Source organism: Marmota flaviventris, chromosome 6 (assembly GCF_047511675.1).
Source record: "Marmota flaviventris isolate mMarFla1 chromosome 6, mMarFla1.hap1, whole genome shotgun sequence".
NCBI lineage: Eukaryota > Metazoa > Chordata > Mammalia > Rodentia > Sciuridae > Marmota > Marmota flaviventris.
Window position 1 is genome coordinate 83,897,153 of NC_092503.1, and position 20,722 is coordinate 83,917,874.

Below are 20,722 nucleotides of genomic sequence, written 5' to 3' on the forward strand. Positions count from 1 at the left end.
AGAAATGAACATTCATAAGTTTTAAATTGTGTACCATTCTGAGTAGTGAAATGAAGTCTTGCACTGTGTGGCTCTATCCTGAGCAGGATGTGAATCATGTTTTTGTCCAGCATATTCAACCTGTATAAGCTTCCTGTCTGCTGGTCACTGTTATCAAATAGACTGTGCTGGTGTCACAGTGCTTGTTCAAGTAAACCTCAATTTTTTAAAATAATGGCCCCCAAAGAGAAAGAGCAGTGATGCTGGAACTTGGGATATACCAAAGAGAAGCCACAAATTGCTTCCATTAAGTGAAAGGGTGACTATTGGAGAGGGGGAGATTGTTCTAGAATTGCTCTATTTTACTATTAATTATTGTAGGAGCTGGGTTTGTGGCTTGGGGGTAGAGTCCTTGCCTAGCATGTGAAAAACCCTGGGTTCAATCCCCAGCACTAAAATCACCCCTCCACCCCCCCCATAAGAAAAACAATATAAATTACTAGCTATTGTTGTTAACCTCTTATTGTGGCTAAATTGTAAATTAAACTTTATCATAGGTTTGTATAGGAAAAAAAAAACATAGTATATATGGAATTTGGTATTATTAGCAATTTCAGGCATCCAGTGAGAGTATTAAAAACTATTAATCCACCCCTAGTAAGTAATGGGGGTATTCTAATTTAATTAATATCTTTTCAAGAAGCTCATCACATTGTTCATTTATAGCCTGTTTTTCTTTAAACAGCTCAGCCAATAATTTTCTCATGTCTTTGTTTCATATTATCCCTTGTCCTCTCCCTTACCTAATCACATCATGACTTGTGGGAATTCTGTTTCTCCTCTGTTCTTTTCCTCTGGTTCAGACCTTTGTATGTGCATGTTTTGTTCCCCCTCCCTCAGTTTCTCTCTTAGGTTGTTTAATCATCTTTCCATGAATTCCTGGGCTTATTCCTTGTCTCCTCTTTTCCTTCTTTTCAGAACTCTGTTGCTCCCATTGTTTCAGCCAATCTTAGAGTGTCCTTCAACATTAATGTATGTGAAAGGAACACAAGTCAAGATACTATTACTAATGTTACAGGCAAAATTTTTATTCACAAATAAACGTTTCTTACCAATAATTAACCTCCAAGTTCAAGATTAGTTATAAATTTCCAATTAAAACTCTTAACTCTAAGCATTCTCTGAGAAATAGCCACACTGGAGGAAAGACCTCTCATTTCTTTAAGATTATTGTACACCAGAGAAGAGTTTGAAGAAGAAATTACCATTCAATATGAGGGTCAGGCCAGACACCAGAGAATAGGATGCTCTGGCTCAACTTCCTTGACCAAAGGAAGGAACTTCCATTTCTTCTTTTAATGTTTGTTTTCCTACTCTGGTATAGCATCTACTATACTAAAGAGATTGGGAGAACATGGTTTGGGTACAATGACTGTAAAGAATGTTTAATATACTTAGAAAAAGTCAGAATCTTGGTTATTAACATACTCAGATAAATTCCAGAAATTTTTCATGAACACATTGGAGCAAAAGCTTAACTTTAAAAGGAGAGCTATAAATGAGTATTTAAAGTATGTACATGGAATAGGTTGGTCACCATTTTCTAAAAGATTCTACATGTTTCTGTGTAATTGTTTTCTTTTGTTTAATTTCTTCATTAATGATTGTTGGTTTATTTGTTTAATTTGGTTCACAGCAAACCGAAGGTTTCAAATAGTCCCCTGAGTTGTGTGTGATCTGGACTTAATTACAGAAGCAATTGTCTAGGAATTTCCCCAATGTTCTTTAAAGCTCAATTAACTAAATGACAAATTTGGAATAATGAGACCAAGAAGACCTAATCTATAAACTGTCATGTCAAAATGACAATCATCAATGTTAATTTTAATACAACTAATATAGCCATTGGTTCTAGAAAGAAAATGTGATAAAATAATAATGAGTAACATTTTTATTGAGTGCTTCCTACATATGAAAAACTGTGCTAAATACCTTATGTGCATGGGTTAATAATAACTACTATTATTCCAATTTTATAGATATAATCATGCTACTTTTAAAATTCTTCCTTAAGACATGAAGTCTTGTTATCTAAATTTGGGCTTGTTCTGAGACTCAGATGCCTAAAATTTAGAAAACCAGGTGCAAGCTCATGAAATAATTTTTCCCTCAATTTTCTAGTACTAGATTGCTTTGGTTTATATACAGAATTCATTACAAAATTTTTAGTAATTACAAAGATATTATTAAAGAAGCAAAAAAGCAAGTTATACTCTGAGGTAATTTAACTTTTTAAACCTCAGAAAAGATATTTTATCATTTTAATAATAACATATGCTATGAGTATTATGTTATTAACATTTTTGGGGCTATCCTTCAGTGGCAGTGGTGAGATGATGAACAGTGCTTGGCCATCATAAATACAAGGACTGTGAGCAGATTTCAGGAGAAATATTAAATTAGCTTTGAGCCATCTATTGATTTCATGCTAGATTTCTTTTGTGAGTGTTTCAGGTTGTAAAATAAATTTTTCTTTGTGGAAAGCTAACAGCTCTTAGATCAAATCTTCAGTCTTTACCTGCTTCTCTAGAACTGGTTGTCTTGACCAGCCCAGACTACTTGTGATTTATAATTCAAATAAACATTGATTCATGCTTAAAATACATTTTATTGGAAAATTTAAATTATGCTTAGTTTACAATATAGATCAATTAAACTTTTATCTCATAGTATCTTCTTTAATAAGCTAATGAATGCAGTAGTCTCTTGGAAAGAGGAAACCTTGCATCTCTTCTGCCACCATATTGACTGCTTCAGCTGCTTAGTAGCTAGCTTCACTCAGGGTAACCTTAGTAGCTAGATTCACTCAGGGTAACCTTAGTAGCTAGCTTCACTCAGGGTAACCTTAGTAGCTAGATTCACTCAGGGTAACCTTAGTAGCTAGCTTCACTCAGGATAACCTTTGGAAGAAGAATCTTCTTCCAAAAAAGGGCTTACCCAGAGGAAAGCAGAAGAATTTGAGCACACGGGTCTCAGGTGAGATTTCACTCACAACCCAGTTCTCAGTTCATTTTTTTTATATTATGCGAAAGATCTCACTAAATTGCTGAGACTGGTGTCAAACTTGGAATCCTCCTTAGGAGGGGGAACTCCTAAGCAAATGCTACCTAGAAGGAAAGAAGAACTAGCATCTCAGTGGGTCCCACACGTTTATAGAAAAGTTGGAAGTATACTACAAAGGTTTTTCCTCCCCCAAACATTGGATAATAAGTTTTTTTTACCTGATGTTTCATTATTTCTTTAATGTAGATGAGCTAGGATATTCTTCCATAAAACTGCAACACAAGCATCAAGATTAGGAAATTAACAGTGATGCTTCTCTACCATCTAATTTTCAGAACCTATTCAGGTTTCCCATCTGTCTCAGCAATGCTTTCTATAGCAAAATGATTTATTTCAGAAGCACACATTGCATTTAGTTGTGTCTCTTTGGTTAATTTCTGTCTGGAACATTTCCTTAGTCCTTCTTTGACATTTTTGAAGATTATAGGTCATTTATTTTATAAAATGTCCCTCATTTTGGATCTAATGTTTCCTCATGATTCAATTTAGGTTGTGCATCTTTGACAAAGCATTTTTTTTTTTTTTTTTAAATTAGGGATTGAATCCAGGGGCACTTAATCACTGAGCCACATCCCCAGCCATTTTTTTTTTTTTTTTTTTTTTGAAGCAGGGTCTAAGCTAAATTACTGAGGGCCTCACTAAATTGCTGAGGCTGGCTTTGAACTTGTGATCCTCCTGCCTCAGCCTTTCTAGTCACTGGGATTACAGGGGTACGCCCCCACATCCAGCTATTTGTCTTGTTTTTAATGCTAAAAATGTCTTTGATACTAGAAATACAACTTTATTGATACAAGAAGGCCATATGCTCAATTTGGGTTTCCATGTTTCCAACTTTAATGTCATTTATAACTTTATATCTATTGTCTATAATTTTAATTTTTAACCATAATTTAGCCTGTTATGCTGCATATATTATGGCAGAAAGTCTCACCATTGACTGACTACTGTGATGGTCTAGCTTAGTGTTTATCAACCTCAACACAATTGACATTTTGGGCCAGATGACTCTTTATTGTAGAGAGATAGTCCTTAGAGCACTAGGATGTTTATAATTAGAATACTTGACTTTTATGTACTAGATGTCAGTAGCACCCTAACCCTCAAGCCCTAGCAACTAAAAATGCCTAGAGACATTGCTAAATGTCCCCTGAGAGGTAAAATGACTTCTGGTTGAGAACTGCTGGTGTAGCTCATTTATTTTGCTGATCTAAACTCTATTCCTATTCAAATCCTCATGAAACAGAAAGAAAATGGCAATTTCTTTTCTTTCAGTTCAGTTCCATCTTCCTTTAAATATAATCAGAAAATTCCATCAAATTCTAACAATGAAATCTTCTCTAAATACTAAATATGCCTCAGTCTAACAGTTTACATTGAGCTCTGTCAGGGCAAGAAACTTGTAGTGTCTATCTTACTCACATGAGTGTTGGTGAGCAAGTTTGCAAAAAAATAAAAGAGCTTCATTAATGTTTATATGTTTGTTTATATTTCAAGGTCTATTAAAAAACAAAACAAAATAAAAATCCAGATAACTACCATTTTTCTCTATAGTAAATAGACTTTTCCATTCTTTTTTTTTTTTAATTCCTTAAGGGCATTTGTTGTCTGGTCCATATTTTGGCAGGCAATTATTTTCCACTTTTACTTAATTTTATGCCTTTTTGCATGTTTGTTCACTTTTACCTCATTACTTTGTATTCCTATCTAATTAGAAACTCTTGAAGAAGATATGCCTCTCCTGTGCTCCCTACTAGTCAGACATATGGTTAAACTAAGTAGAGTGCATGCTTAGTGAATACTGGATTCAATTCAACTTCTTATACTGAAGTGTATGAGAACTGAATATTTTAGAATATGACAGATTCCCACTAAGCTTACCTCCAGAAAGTGCAAAGAGAGGGAGAGAGAGAGGAGCTAAAATGTGTTAATATTTCTAGTGGGACTGAACCTCAGGTACTCTGCCACTGAGCTACATCCTTGGATCTTTTTGTTTTTATTTTTTTCTATTATGTGAAGGATCTTACTAAATTGCTGAGACTGGCCTCAGACTTGGAATCCTCCTGCCTCAACCTCCGAGATTGCTGCGATAACAGGTGTGCACCACTCACTGTTCCTTGCTAATGCCTAGATTCTTAATTTACACAAAGGGAGTTATAAGACTATAAAGCTTTTGCTAGTATTTAGTGAGATTTCTCTGCCATCATCAAATTTTTCATTTGGATTTGGCTTTAATTATTCATTTATTTGACATATTTTAAAGGATGTACAAAATGTTATTTTATCATAAATAAGCACTTTGGGGGCATCAAAGCAAATGATCCGCCCCTCAGAGGTTATTCATAAAGTAAAAAACAAACAAAACAAAACAAAACAAAAAACCCCATGATATTCTTAAAATTTAGCTAGTTTGAAAGACCTAGGCCTGATTTCATATCCAGACTTGACTGCCTGAAAAAGTCTGTGCTCTACCATGCCCGCAGTCTTCCCTCCAGAGTATAGACTTTAATTAGAAAGGTAGGAAAATATTGAAATAAGCGATGAGAAAAGAAAAGTAAAAATATGGTTAAGAGACTTTGAGATTTGGAAATGTGCTGTTTCTTTCAATCTTTATGGGGCTTAAGATGGGTTTTGGAAGAAGTAAAATTTATGGCATACCGTATATTACGTTTCTTTGACCAATGTATGTGTTCTGGAGATAATTTGATGCTTTTAGTTCTTTAAATATTTCTTCTTAAATAAATCCATTCAGTCCATTAACCATAGTTAATGTTTTCCCACTGGTTTGTACATGTCATAGCTAAAGACCAATGTAGACTAATGGGGACGGAGAAAGAAAAATGAGTACATTCATGAATTATTCTCTGTTCTCACTTTAGACAAGTTAATTTTTCTTAAATTATCAGGTTCTGCCTTAATCATAGGCCATTTGTGGTTATCAAGAAATAAATGTTTGTATGTTTGGCTTTCACAGTCTTATGTTTCACCCTAAAAGCCAGGTTCAATTAGTCCTCTGACACCCTATCACGAAACATTCAGAGTAGGAATCAAAACTTTTAAAACATAGATAATTCTTAGATTATAAAATTGTTCTCCCAATGAATATTGAACTAAGATTGGAGGAACACTGTTCTATTAAAATAACATTCAAATATAATTGTATTAAGAGGATAACTTTTATTTTCAGAATAATCATATTAGAAATTTTTATTTTTATTTTATCATATTGGAAATTTAAAGAATACTTCTGTCACATTAGCCTAGGTGGATAATTCAAACTTCACCCCATGCCCGCAGTCACAAAAAATAAAACTTTACCAAAATTACCTTTTAGTTTGTAAGAACAAAGGGCAAAAGATTACATTCCTTGGTGTGACCGCAGTATATTTGGATCCTCCAGTACCATGAATGTAAGGAAGAACTGGTTTAGGTTTTATTGAGACTGTTCATTGAATTTTTTTTTTTTTTAAAATCTGGTAATGGGGATCGAACATGTGGCTGCTTTACCACTGAGCTGCAATCCCAGTCCTTTTGATTTTTTAATTTGAAGATCCTGCTAAATTGCTGCGAGTCCCGCTAAATTGTGCTTTGAACTAGTGATCTCCTATCTTAGCCTTCACAGTACTAGGATAATAAGCATACACCACCACTTCAGGCAATATTTCATTGACTTTTAACATTTTAAAGCAACGTTGTTTACAAAATTTTATTAAAACTTAACTTTTATTATCTTCCACATTTATAATACATAAAAATAATTTTATATTACCTTAGTAATAGTCTCCTTATAAAAATTTTAACTTTATCGAATTTACTGAAATAAGTACCCTTGGGTGGGGAATGTGGCACAATGGTAGAGCTTTGATTATTTCCCTCTCTCTAGAAATATTAGCAACATATATGCTGCCAGACTTTTCCATGGCATTGCCCAGGGGAAATAAATCTATGTATCTATGTTTAAAAAAATATGTATCCATTATTTCATTTAACAATATGGTAAGACAATTTTTAATGTCCACACAAATAAGGTCATCTCATTTTAGAAAATTGCAGCATGGTCTTCCATAGAAAGAATGCACAATTATTTATTTAGTCATTCCTATTTTATGAATATTTAGGTTGTTTTGAACTTTTACAGTTACGAATAATATGCAATGAAAATACTTGTACTGGCCTCTTTGGGCTCACTGTTAAGTGCCCCTGGGAGAGATACTAACAGTAGATTTTTGGCGTGGAGAGGTATGCATAATGATTTTGAAAGTGGTTATACTTGTATTCCCTCCAGTTGTACATGAATATACTCATTGAATTTGAATTTCCTCCATAAAGGTGAGGTTGAGTAACCATTTATTCAAATCTTGACCATTTTTATAATTTCTGCATTGAATTACCAGTTTATATTCTTGGCTCAGTTTTCATGTAGATTTCTTTCTTTCTTTCTTTAAATCATTTGTTGATACTTGTTATGGAATATCTTCTGTTAGTTGACTTTTCATTCTTCGGGTCTTTGGTCATTCAGGTGTTTTGAATTTTTGTGGTTAAATTCATCACATTTTTAAAAATGACTTTTGCTTTCAGTGTATTATTTCAAACAGACTTCCTGACTCCAAAGTGGTGCACATTTACCTATATTTTCTTTTCTTTTTTGGTACTAGGATTGAATCTAGGTCAGTGCTCTATCACTGAGCTACATCTCTAACCTTTGATTTATTTATTTATTTTTTGAGACAGGGTCTCACTAAGATGCCTAGACTGGCCTCAAACTTGCAATTCTTCTGCTTCACCTCCCATGGAGTTGAGATTATAGGACTGTGCCACCACACCTGATTTGCCTACATTTTCTTTCAATAATTTCTTATCATTGAGAAATTTTAAATTTTTATTATACTTTTGTGAGTGGTATAATATAAAATCTAGTTTTATTTTTTAAATGCTTAGCTAGTTCTTTTCATTGATTTGAAATACCATGTTATTTTTTCTCATTGATTTGAAGTTATATTTTATTATATTTCATAAATATGTGTTTTAGTTACACACACATATGTATAGTTTAAATAAACATACTAAGTTAGTGCTATGATTATTCCCTACTTTATAAACAAAGAAACTGAAGCATGAAAATGTCAAATAACTTGCCCAATAATAGTCAAGAAATAGTGAATCAAGAAATAAGACCTGGAAGACTGGATGTAGATCTTAACTCTGACATTATCTGTAAAATTCCCATTTATAATGAGTCTATTTCTAGACTATTCTGTTTCTTCAAACTACTTATACATTGTTGCATTCATATCTCATGGTTCTAGTTACCACAAACATATAATTTATATTTAATATATATTAGGACAAGTTCCCTGTCTTTGTCTTTTTATTTATTTTTTTTTTGAAAAATGACATTAATTACCATTGTTAATTAAATCTTCTATACAAATTTTAGAATTTCACAAAAAATCTGTATGTTGAATAGATTTTGCTGAAATTATATTTGTAATTTAAGAATCTATATTTTATTTATTTATTTATTTTCATCTGAAAGAGTTTTATTGAAGGAGACATCTGTGAACTATAAAGAGGAAGAGTAGTCATGGTCTGACACCAGTGAAAAGGAGAGTAAAAGAATGGAGAATTGGGTGAAATCTCAGAGAATAGCACAGTCTAAAGAAAATTCTGGGTGAGTTAATGGAGTCCTTCATCCAATGCTACCCATTATCGGGGGTTTGGATGCAGCATTAATAACCCTGCCATACTCATTCATTGACTGGAAAAGTAAGAACACAGTGGCAGATCCCATGGAGATAGCAGCTGAGGTCTGAGTCCACTCTGCTTCCCACAGGACGATGTTTGAGTGATACATTTCCCAGGGCTGTCATATCTTTGTAAGTACCAAAGTCTTCAAGTTTTTTCATTAATATTTGGTGGATACAAAGACCATAAATCATGCCACCAATTTTACCTGTACTATTTGATTACCATTATGAAACACATTATTAAGAGAGGCTAAGATTTCTATTATCTTAATATGATTTTGATTGTTTATGTATATTTGCTTTAAAAAGTATTTGAATTGTCTTTATCACATATCATGATAGTTAATATAGAACACAAGCAATATTTTATTGATATTTTACAATACAAAATCATTTAACATACCAGTTTGGAATGTTAACTTAGTGAACCCTCACTAACTTGGACTAATTAGAGTTTGAATAAATTATATTTTAAAATAAATGTGATTATTATTTGGTACTACACACAGTAATTGCAAGTAGAACAAATATTGACTCAGAGATGACAAATGATATAAAGACAAAATGACTAATGCTAATTAGCAGACTAGTTTGTGGAGAGAATATATGTTTTAAAGTTCATTCTCTTAGCTGGGTGTGGTGGTACACATCTGTAATCCCAACTATTCAGGAGGCTGAGGCAAGAGGATAGCCAAATTCAAGGCTAGCCAGGGCAATTTAGTGTGACCCTGTCTCAACACAACAACAAAAAGAACTGGGGATGTAGCTCAGTGGTAGAGCACTTCCAGATTAATTCCCCAGGATCACATACATACTCAGTTCAATGGTAACATGTCCCTGGGTTCAATCACAGTGTCTGTCTGTCTGTCTCTCTCCCCCGCCCCACAACACACACATAGCTTATTCTCTTAAAATCTCCCTACAATCCTCTGAAGTACTACTGAACTATATAATACAAATAACTCATATAACATAAGCATTCGGTGCACAATCTTTCTTCCTAAATAATTCAAGAGTAACCTAGGGGCTGAAGGTCCAACTTCTGCAACTGAGTGAAACCAGAGGACTAGAGAAGCAAGATGCCTTAGGGGAGTCCAGCAATTTCTGTTCTTCCTTCATTTCAGATCTGCAAATTGCACTTGACTTTTCCTGACCCAGTTATCAGAAGGCCACAGGGTAGAAGATTTTCAATCATCAAAACAGACTAAACTGGCCCATTCCATCCCCTACTTTTCTCACATTTGTCTTCTGTACCTGAAATTTGTTTCACAAACTAATATATATTCCAATTCAGTTCACCATGCAAATAATCAGTATTTTTAGCTAATATTTTTTTTAATGATAATAAAATGATTTTTTAATTAATGATTTTATTAATGATAATAAAAATTTTTAATGATAGTAAAACAACTTTAACCCAAATATTTCAAAATTTTCAAATATATCCCCCAGGAACTTAGAAAAATATTCATCATTTAATGATAGCTAACACTTAGGAGATATGTCCTATGAATTGTTCTGCACTATCATGGTTAATTTTGTGTCAATTTGAGTATATCACAGGTGCCCAAATTAAAGGTCATTTCTGGATGGGTCTATAAGGGTGTTTTTGAATGAGATTGACGTTTAGTTGCTTTTGCATGTGGGTTTTTTGTTGTTTTTGTTGTTGTTTTTGTGCTAGGGATTGAACCCAGGGACTATGTGCATGGGAGGCAAGCACTCTACCAACTAAGCCGTATCCCCAGCCCCCTCTTACTTGTTTTTTGAGAGGAGGTCTTGTTGCCTAGGCTGGTCTTGACATATGGACTCCGCTGATTCTACTACCTCAGCCTCCTAAAATAGCTAGGATTATAGTGTTTGCCATCACACCTCGTTTGAGGTTAACATTTGAACTAGTAGACTCAGTAAACTCCTTCCCAATGTGGCTGGGCATCATCCAATTTGCTGAGGTTCTGAATAGGACAAAATACAGAGAAAGAAGGAATTCACCCCTTTTTTTCCTGCCTCACTGTGTAAGCTGGTACATCTTATCTCATCTTGCTCTCAGACTGGATTTAAATCAACCACTTCTCAGGCCTCTGGATTTGGACTAAAATGCACTACTGGCTTTCTTAGAGTTCCAACTTGAATGTGGCAGATCATGGAACTTCTTAGTCTCTAGAACTGCATTAGCCAATCTGTCCTAAAAGGTTGATCTGTTTTTTTTTTTTCTCTATATACGTATGTATCTCCTATTGGTTCTTTTTCTCTGCAAACCCCTAATACAAATGGATCCACTTATTAATCTTCCCAAATTCCAAAGAAGTTTAATAACTTATTCAAGGTTACATAGTTGGTAAGTAGTGGCTTCAGGATTTGAATCTAAGTGGCTCCAAGCTAAAGATTTTTCTGTCATTACTGTGAGTTTCTCAAACTATAATACATTATTTAATTCCCATTTAAAAAGCCACTATTACCGAGTCCATGGCAGCACAGTTGATTTTAAAATTGTTTTATTTACACATACATTGTACAAGCAACTAATTAATTTAAATTGAAAAAAATGAAGTAAAGATTTATAATTATATAATTGTTTTTATATACCCTAATAAGTTAAAGTTAATTATGAGCTAATATAAAAATATATTCCCTTTCCTAATTTATAGCAGCATATTTTCATCTAAATCCATTATATATGTATATATGTGTGTGTATATATATGTACGTGTGTGTGTGTGTGTGTGTGTGTGTATTTAGTTAGTTAAACATAGTACAGAAGTTAAAATAATTTCGGTCTGGGATGTTAGCTCAGTGGTAGAGTGCCTGCCTAGTAAGTATGAGGCCCTGGGCATGATCCCCAGTTCCACCAAAAAGAAAAAAAAAAAGAAATTAGATGATTTAAAGGATATAAAAAAAGAAAATAATCTGAAATAAGTAATTCAGATGTATATATTCAGAAAATGATACTGAAGTTAAAGAATGTAACTTAAAAAAATCAATACAGTGTCCTTTGAAGTTAAATATGTGACTTAAAAATCAATACAACGTCCTTTTCGTTCCAAATCTCCATATCTGGTAGGTTCTGGGCCTCTAGGTCCACCTTTTTCTTTGGTAACTGGATTAACATCATCTGGAAATTTTTTCAGTGGTTCTTTCTCTAAATGGGAATCCTCTGGTGCATCAAAACGACCTACTGGTAACTTTGGCTTCCTAAGGGGTTGTTTGACAGATTCAGACTTCCCTTCTTGAGAAGAACTCATTTTCCTCAAAGACTGACACAGAATTGGTGATCTTGCAGCTCTCCATGCGGTGGCAGTGGTGCGGCCAAGCAAGCCCACGAGCCCTGAAGCGGTCATGGCGCCGGCTCTCGAAGCCGAGAATCTATATTTTAAAATATTGGGGTTTTAATCTATGAATGTGGAATATTTCTTCCCTATTCAAGCCATTTTTTCAATTGGGCTTTGTAATTTTTTTTTTCACCCAGAGTTCTTATTTATTTTTATTAATTTTATTCCTAAGTGCTTTAGTATTTTTGTTGCCATTAGGAATGCATTTTTTTTTCCTCTCAATTACACTTGCAACATGGTTGATTCCAATGTACAGAAAAGTTGTTGTTATTTATGTTGATTTTGTATCTTGCCAAATTGTTGAATTCTCTTCTTGGTTATAGTAACTTTTCAGTTGATTGTCTTGAATTTTCTAGACAGATGATCATGTCCTCTGTGAGTAATAGCAGATTGCCTCTTACTTTCCAATGTTTACAATACTTAATATGGTTTTACTTATTTCAATCCATTGGCTAGTGTGACCAATCTGATGCTAAATAGCAACAATGGCAATGGGCAATTTTAGTTTTGTTCCTTATTTTAGATACTCATTATTTCTAATAAGTATCATGTTTGTGGTACTTTGGGATAGACACTTTTTTTTTTTATCAAATTAAAGAAGTTTCTTTTTAGTTTTAGTTTGCAGGAGTACGGCTGCAGCAAAATAACGGGGTGGGGGGTGACGAACAACTTGTGTACATTGATACAGCAGGAGTGGGAGCCGTTTATTGCAGGACAGGAGCAGTATTTATACATTCCACACAGCTTATCTAATTAGCATAAACTAGATACATCAGTCAACCAATCAGGAATCTCTACACTTAATGGCTCGGTTTTGTTACTTCTCAAACCACTCCCTCTGGCATTTTGCCAGGCACCATCCAGACTTGTTTACGAACTCTAACATTCCCCTGGCAAAATGCCAGGTGTTATTTTGACTTGTTTACAGACTCCAACATTTCCCCCTTTTGTTTAATTTAAATAACGACCATAGTGGTTTTTACAGAAACACCATAAATAACCTGCTACAAACAGAAAGGGAGGATACAAAATGCCACAATACCAAGCCAATTGATGGCTCCATGCAAGAAGCCCTTGGAAAAATTATACCAGCAATGACACTGTTAGCAAAGATACCGAGTTACAATTTGTTATAGATTACAGTTTGTTGTCTCAGTCTAGGTAAAGTAGTGTCTCAATAGATTAACTCACAGTCCAGGTAAGTTCTGCAGGCAGCTAGCTTAAATTACAGTCCAGGTAAGTTCTGCAGGCAGCTAGCTTGATTCGAAGTCTCGTCCATTTCTCAGCCGAAGTCTCGTCCGGTTTTCAGCAACACTGGAAATTCTTCCACCTTGGTCTTTACCGGCACTGGGACGAAGGCAGGAACTCCGGATGGCTAAAGAAAATCCTGTAGCATTCTACTAAGAAAACAACCTCTGAACAATTTAGTACATTATCTTAAGGTTTTTTTACATTTGAAATAAGCATTAATAGTGCTCATTACTCATCAGCTTCCAGGTGTGGGAGAACCATTGTAGCTTAGTTATTGGCATTGAAAATGACCAAACATCAGGGACACCAGTAGCGTCTTCTGCTGGCTGTAGCGCCTGGGCAGCCCCAGATGGCCCTGGGGAGTGTCCCGGACTCAAACTGCCACTGGGCACAGGGAGCAAGAGCCTGGGAGACTGTGCCTCCAGGTCAGGTCTAGATTTGGGCTCGCGGCAGTGGAAGAGCCAGCTCCCTGGCCAGGAGGCGGGGAAGGGCCAGTCGCTGTGGCCTCTTGGAAAATCCTTGCTGCGCTGTGACCGGCTTGCACACTCGGCAGCCGCCTCTCCGCTTCACGCACCCTCCGGTAACGAAAAGTATTTAGTAATAGCCTTTTGCTGCAACTTTTTTCCTGATAATCCTTCTTCTGAACTTTCTTTTTCTTTCTGACTAGAGTTCCTAGGCTCTTATCAACACATGCCCTAACTATTCTTGGTTCCACTGGGGTGCCTTCTTCCTTTAGTAATTTACTTCTCACCCCTTCCATATTTTCATCACAAAGACAATACAATACACTGAGACAAAACAAGACACAAACATACTGTATCAATCTTTTCCATTTTCTCGAAATGGCCATTTTTCCTCTCGCCCTATCTGCCTAGGGACGAGCAGATTTGCTCCCGTCCTATCTAGGGACGGGCAGGTTTTTTTCTCGTCACTTACCCCCGAGTGTCCCGGGGCTCCCCGTAACGGGCCACCATCTGCTGCAGTCCGGCTGCAGCAAAATAACCGGGGGGTGACGAACAACTTGTGTACATTGATACAGCAGGAGTGGGAGCCGTTTATTGCAGGACAGGAGCAGTATTTATACATTCCACACAGCTTATCTAATTAGCATAAACTAGATACATCAGTCAACCAATCAGGAATCTCTACACTTAATGGCTCGGTTTTGTTACTTCTCAAACCACTCCCTCTGGCATTTTGCCAGGCACCATCCAGACTTGTTTACGAACTCTAACATTCCCCTGGCAAAATGCCAAGTGTTATTTTGACTTGTTTACAGACTCCAACATAGTTTACATGCATTCATACACACACACACACACACACACACACACGGGCATTATTTGTACATATATAATCGCAATTGAATCTTTGGGGTCCCTACTGAAATCATTTTTCTCCTAAATCATATGACCAAGTAAGCACATTACATTGGTTGTTCACTATCAAAAATCTATCCTGGGGCTGGGACTGTGGCTCAGCGGCAGTGCGCTTGCCTGGCGTTTATGAGGCACTGGATTTGATTCTCAGCACTGCATATGAATAAATAAAATAAAGATCTATCAACAACTAAAAAAATATTTTAAAAAAATCCATCTTTGCATTCTGGGGATAAAATTTACTTGATAATAATGCACTGTTCCCTTAATGGATTGCTGAATTTAAATTTCTAATATTTCATTTGGCAATTTGCATCCATGATTTTGAGATTGATTTTCTTTCCTTATTTTAGAAAGCTTATGATACATACTTAAAAGATTTGGTAGCTTCTTCTATTTTTCCATGCTTGTTTAAAATATTAATTTTGTTTTTTAAAAATGATTGGTAATAGCTGCCAACAAAATTCTGTGGACCTGATTATTCTGTGGGGGGAGGAGGGGTGTAGGTATTTGAATACTATTCTAAGTTTTTTGTGCCTTGGTGGATTCACATTTTCTTTCACATTTTTCTGATGGCATAAAAATTATAAGTTATATTTGTGTTTTTCTCATAGTTGTGGTTCAATTTTTAGCACATACAAGTATGTATTTTTTATTCAATAACCAGAATTCATCGGTGTCTTTCTACATTAGTTGAACAAAAACTAAATCTTTGTGTGCTGCAATTGTACCTGAAGCATTCACACCCAGCCCTGTTCCCTCTCATGTTGACATGTTTGGAATATTTGTTCTACATTGTTGTTCTAGAAATTACTGTCATTGTTGTTTTTAAAAAATCAACACTTAGGGTTGGGGTTGTAGATCAGTGGTAGAGCGCTTCCCTAGCACTTGCAAGGCCCTGGGTTCGATCCTCAGCACCACATAAAAATAAATAAATAAAATAAAGCTGTTGTGTCCAACTACACCTAAAAAATAAATATTTAAAAAAAAATCAACATTTATTTAGGATTAGGATATTCTGTGGAAATTTTTTTTTCTTTTTCAGAGTTTAGTATATGTTTCCTTTACTCTCGGTTTTCTCAAATGTTAGTATTGTATAACATCTATGTATGTATAAGTTTTCATTTAAATATATTTTACTTGATAATCAGTAGGTCCTTAAACTATAACTAAACTATATATATTGATAGATAGATATTCCTTCTATTTCCTCTAGTGTTTCTTTTAGTAACCCCAATTAGGTGGATGTTGGAACATTTGGGTCTACTTACATGATTCTTAACTTTCACTTTATACTTCATATCCCTTCATTACTTTTTATTGCATTCTGGAATAAATTTTTGGCTTAATGTTATGGTTTGGTATTATTTTCTTTGTGCCTGTTCTGTTATTTGATCTATTCATTCAATATTCTATTTGAAAAGATCAAAATTTTAATAACTTTCAATTTGATTATTTTATATAAACTTAATATTTCCTCAAATATCTCTGTGGTTAATTCATATAGTTCTATATAATTTTAAAATCTTATTCTGACTTCTTTATTAATTTTTATTTCTTCACTTTTAAAGTCAAGGGACTCGGCTTTCTCTCCTGGTAGTGGTGACCTTCCTCCCATGCTTGGTGACTCCTGAGTGTTCAAACTCCTACCTGGAAGTCCTGATTAGACTATCTGCTCTATGTTCCTCAGCAGCCTGTTTAGAGAGAAGGGCAGGATTTGTGGGTGAAACTTGTCTTTCACTCTGGTTTGAAGGGTACATGGGGAGAGGGTGATGCCACTGGTTGTGGTGACTCACAGATTAGCTTTGGGTGGAGAGGGGTTGTCTCATTCCTCTTGGGTAGCTCAGGGCATTGTTTCTTTGATCCAGGCTTCCACACCTGTAGCTTCCAGCTGGAGCAACAGTTCTTGTTGCTGAAATGTGGCCTAGGTTGGTAGAGAGGGAGTGCGCAGTTCAACTTTGCTGGCTATTCCTGCTGCTGGCCTCTAACAATGACACTGCCTATTTTCCTGGCCTCCCTCTTGTCCTTAGTATCTATTCTTAACATTTCTGGCAGTACTCTCCTATTCTTGTTTTGAGCTGTGGTTTTAAATCTGTGCTCTAATGCCATCTGCTTTCTGTCTTCCAGTGTCTTCTCAAAGTTATGGACCTCCAAAGCCTGATACTGTTTTCCGGTTATATGAATTTTGAAAAATATCCTTTCTAAAATTTTAATGGTTTTCATTGTGAAGAGAAGAGTACAGTTCATTTTCATTCTATCATCCTAAGGTGGAAACCAGAGTGTGATCTACAATGCCTTGGGAGGTAGTTTTTGAAAATGAGTTTAACAAATCAGTTTGCAACACTGCCATTTCTGGTTGTGTATGTTGTTTTCTACAGAAAGGATAGTTAACAAGAGATAGTAACTAATTGTTAGTCATCTTTTCTGAGAACGTGCCTGTGGTATTAAAACCTATCAGTGACAAGTTCCACAAATGTTGAAGTTTAAACATTTGAGAAGCTCTGCAGCAAGCATATAAAGAAGGTTTTATTTAAAAAATAGTAACACAGACTTCTCTGGGAAGGAGAAGAGGGCCATAGCTGGTATCCTGGTATCCCAAGAAGTGACAGCATCCTGTCCCTTTTATACATTTTAGACTTTCTTTGTTCTCCTGCCCTCCCCTCACCCCCCCCAATCTCTTTCCTTTCTGCCTATGTGATTAGGCCCAGGAGATGCTGGGGGATGGCCAACAGGTGAGAAGCACGTGGGCAGGATGAAGGGCCAATTGGGGTGATCCAGGCAGGTAGCAGCCCAGGAGGCATTAATCCTGTCTGTAACCTTTTGGGAAGGGTAGTATATGCAGGGAATCTTGGTAATCAAAGAGCTCTGAAGACATTAACATTCCAATCTCCCAGGTGTTAACATTCCAATCTCTTCCAGTCTCTAATTTCCCAGACTCTAATGGGCCTTCATTTTTTTGATCTAACCAGATTAACCAATCTACACTGCCTGTTTTTAATTCTTGCTTCAGTAACATAGGGAAATCCCTGAGTGGAGGAATAGTAAGAAACTGGAGCTGTGCTGTCCTGTGCAGTAATCCCTTGGCTATTTAAACTAATTAATATAAAATAAAATAAAAATTAGGGTCTTCAGTCCTAGGAGTCATAGTTCCAGGTGACTCAGTCCCAGTTAACTAGTGGCTGCCATTCTGGACAGCACAGATACAGACTATTTGTGTCATCACAGAAACTCAATTGGATAGTGCTGGCCTACAGGATCTCTTAATTTAGGTCATTTAAGTCTTGACGGTTTTATCTCTGTGGACAACTACATCAAAGGTGGTCCCAAATTTTAATTGTCATAATCTAATGGTAAGATGAAATAGAGACACATGCTGAGTATAGAATAGGTGCTTGGTAAAAATTAGTTGATCAATAGATGCATACATGAAGACTAAAAGTGAATTTCCACAGCTTGATGAACGATTGCATTCATCTACCCATTAATTTGACAAATACTTATCAGGTACCTATCATATGCTAGGGGCTGCTTAGGTGTTTAGAATTTATCAGAAAACAGACAAAGATTACCTCCCTTGTGGAACTTACATGCTGGGGATTGGTAGATATTGTAAATAGTTATCATAAAAATAAGTAAAGCATATAACAAGTTTTAAGGTGATAAATGGTAGGAAAAATAAAATGTAAGGCAGGGTAAGAGGGTAGATCAGGAGTGTGGGCATGGGTAGGGAAATTAGGATTATAATTTTAAATAAGATGGTCAAATTGCACTCTATGGAGAAAGTGCCATTTGAGTAAAAACCTGAAAGAGGTATGGAATAAACTGTGTGGTTATTATGGATAAAGAGTGGTCCATATAGAGGGAACAACATGGAGAGATAGCTCTGAGCCAGGGCCATGCTTACCTGTTGGAGGGATAGTAAAAGGGCTGGTGTGGCTAGGGCAGAGAGCAAAGGGTGAGGGTAATTTGAGAGAGGTCTGAGAGGAAATACATGGGCATATCAAGTAGAGTATGAAAGTCATTGTAAGAATTTTGTCATTTACTCAGAAAGGGTCTAGAGAAGAGAAAGAATATAATCCAACTTAAGTTTTAAAAGCCTCATATATTTTCCATGTGAAGAAGATATTGTAGTGGGACAAGGCAGAAGCAAGACTTGGAGGCTGCTGCTATGTCCAGGTGGAAGATATTGGCTTGTATCTAGTGAAATAGTGGTGAATAGTGATCTGATTCTGGATACATTTTCTAAGTACAACTGTAAGATTTCTTTTTCTTTCTTTTTTTTTTTAATATTTTTTAGTTGTAGATGTACACAATATTTTTATTTTATTCATTTATTTTTATGTGGTGCTGAGGATCAAATTCAGGGCCTCACATGCTAGGCAAGCCTAGCTCTACCATGAAGGGCAACCACTGCCCCAACTGTAATATTTCTGAAAAGATTGGATGTGGATGTGAGCGAATGGGAGTAGTCAGAGTTTCAGCCTAGCAAATAGATGCCTGGAGTCACCACTGTTGGAGCCGGAAAAACTATGGAAGGAATAATTTAAGGGTAAGACTGCAGATTGAGCCAGGCATGGTGATACATGCCTATAGTCCCAGGGGCTCAGGGGCTAAAGCAGGAGGATTACAAATTCAAAGCCAGCCTCAGCAATTTATCGATGCCCTAAGCAACTTAGTAAGACCTTGTCTTGAAATAAAATGTTAGAAAGGGTTTGGGATGTGGCTCAGTGGTTAAGTGCCCCTGAGTTAAGTGCTTGGTACCAAAATAAATAAATAAATAAATTAAAAAAAAAGACTGGATCTGGGATAGAAATAGTGTTATTGATAGGTATAAAATATATTCTCTGTTAATGAACTGCAAGTCTCTGTATTTCAGAAGGTGTGTGTTGGCTGTCTGTGAGGTGGCATAAAAAATCATTTTGTTCTTAGCTGGAGACCTGTTCATGAATTTTGCTTTGCAACATTCACAAAATGTTTAGGCATTACATTTTACTTTGAAAAAGAAAATGCTACTCACAGACACGGATGTTTAGTGTGCATTTGTGATTTCTATGAAAAATCCCTTTTCTCAGAAAGCACTTTAGCATTTTTTGTTAATATCAATCCTATATTAGAACATAGGCTAGTTTTTCCTCTGAGCCCCATAATATTTTTAATAATTAAACCCAAATTATTGTACTTTAAATATTTTTCATTTAGTACTGGAACATAAATAATTTATTTTTAGTCATAGGAAAGAAAATTTTGGTGTTAATTTAAAAAAATGAAATAATGAGATGTAAGTACTTGAGCATCAGGCCTGTGTCTCATAAAAACAAGTTAATCAAAATGTGGAGCTTTATAATCTTAAAAGGATGACATCAAGGCTCTGATGTCTTGGATTCTTAAGGCCAGACGTGGAACGGTCCAACATCTGTGCCAGAATGACCTCTGTGAAGCATAATATTTCCGTTTAAATATTTAGACATCATGATAGTTTTCCATGGCTTTAATTCATAAAACATGGGGTTTTTTCAAAACCACAGAAACATAGCAAAATTTTCAGCTGTCCCTTCCTTTCTCTACCTTGCTTTTAACCCTTATTAACTCCTAACATAAAAAATTCAATTAGCACCATCTTTTAGAAAAATGAACATTTATATACATCACTGAATAAAGAAAATCATGTGATGTCAAAAAAGTTCAATGACTTATAAGTTAGGACCAAGAAATCTGAAGAAATTACTATGAAGAAACTAATATAAGAAACATTAGACAGCTTATTCTAGGTCTACTTACATTGCTTTCATAATGTTTCTAGAGACTTCTCTCTTGTTAAGACTCTTTGACTGTTTTCTAGGTCAATTACATTCTAGTGGCCCAAGTTAGGCAGATGACCCTTCTTTTATGATTCCCAGAAAACTGTTTCAGAGGAATCATG

The 20,722-nt window shown here is 35.5% G+C and overlaps 1 protein-coding gene and 1 pseudogene across 2 annotated transcripts in view; one reads left to right on the plus strand and one right to left on the minus strand.

Moving 5' to 3' along the window:
- The window catches only part of Filip1 (filamin A interacting protein 1), a 170,779-nt gene that overhangs the window by 15,993 nt on the left and 134,064 nt on the right, over positions 1-20,722 (plus strand). The window lies entirely within an intron of this gene.
- Positions 11,761-12,186, minus strand: LOC114086796 (succinate dehydrogenase assembly factor 4, mitochondrial pseudogene; annotated as a pseudogene).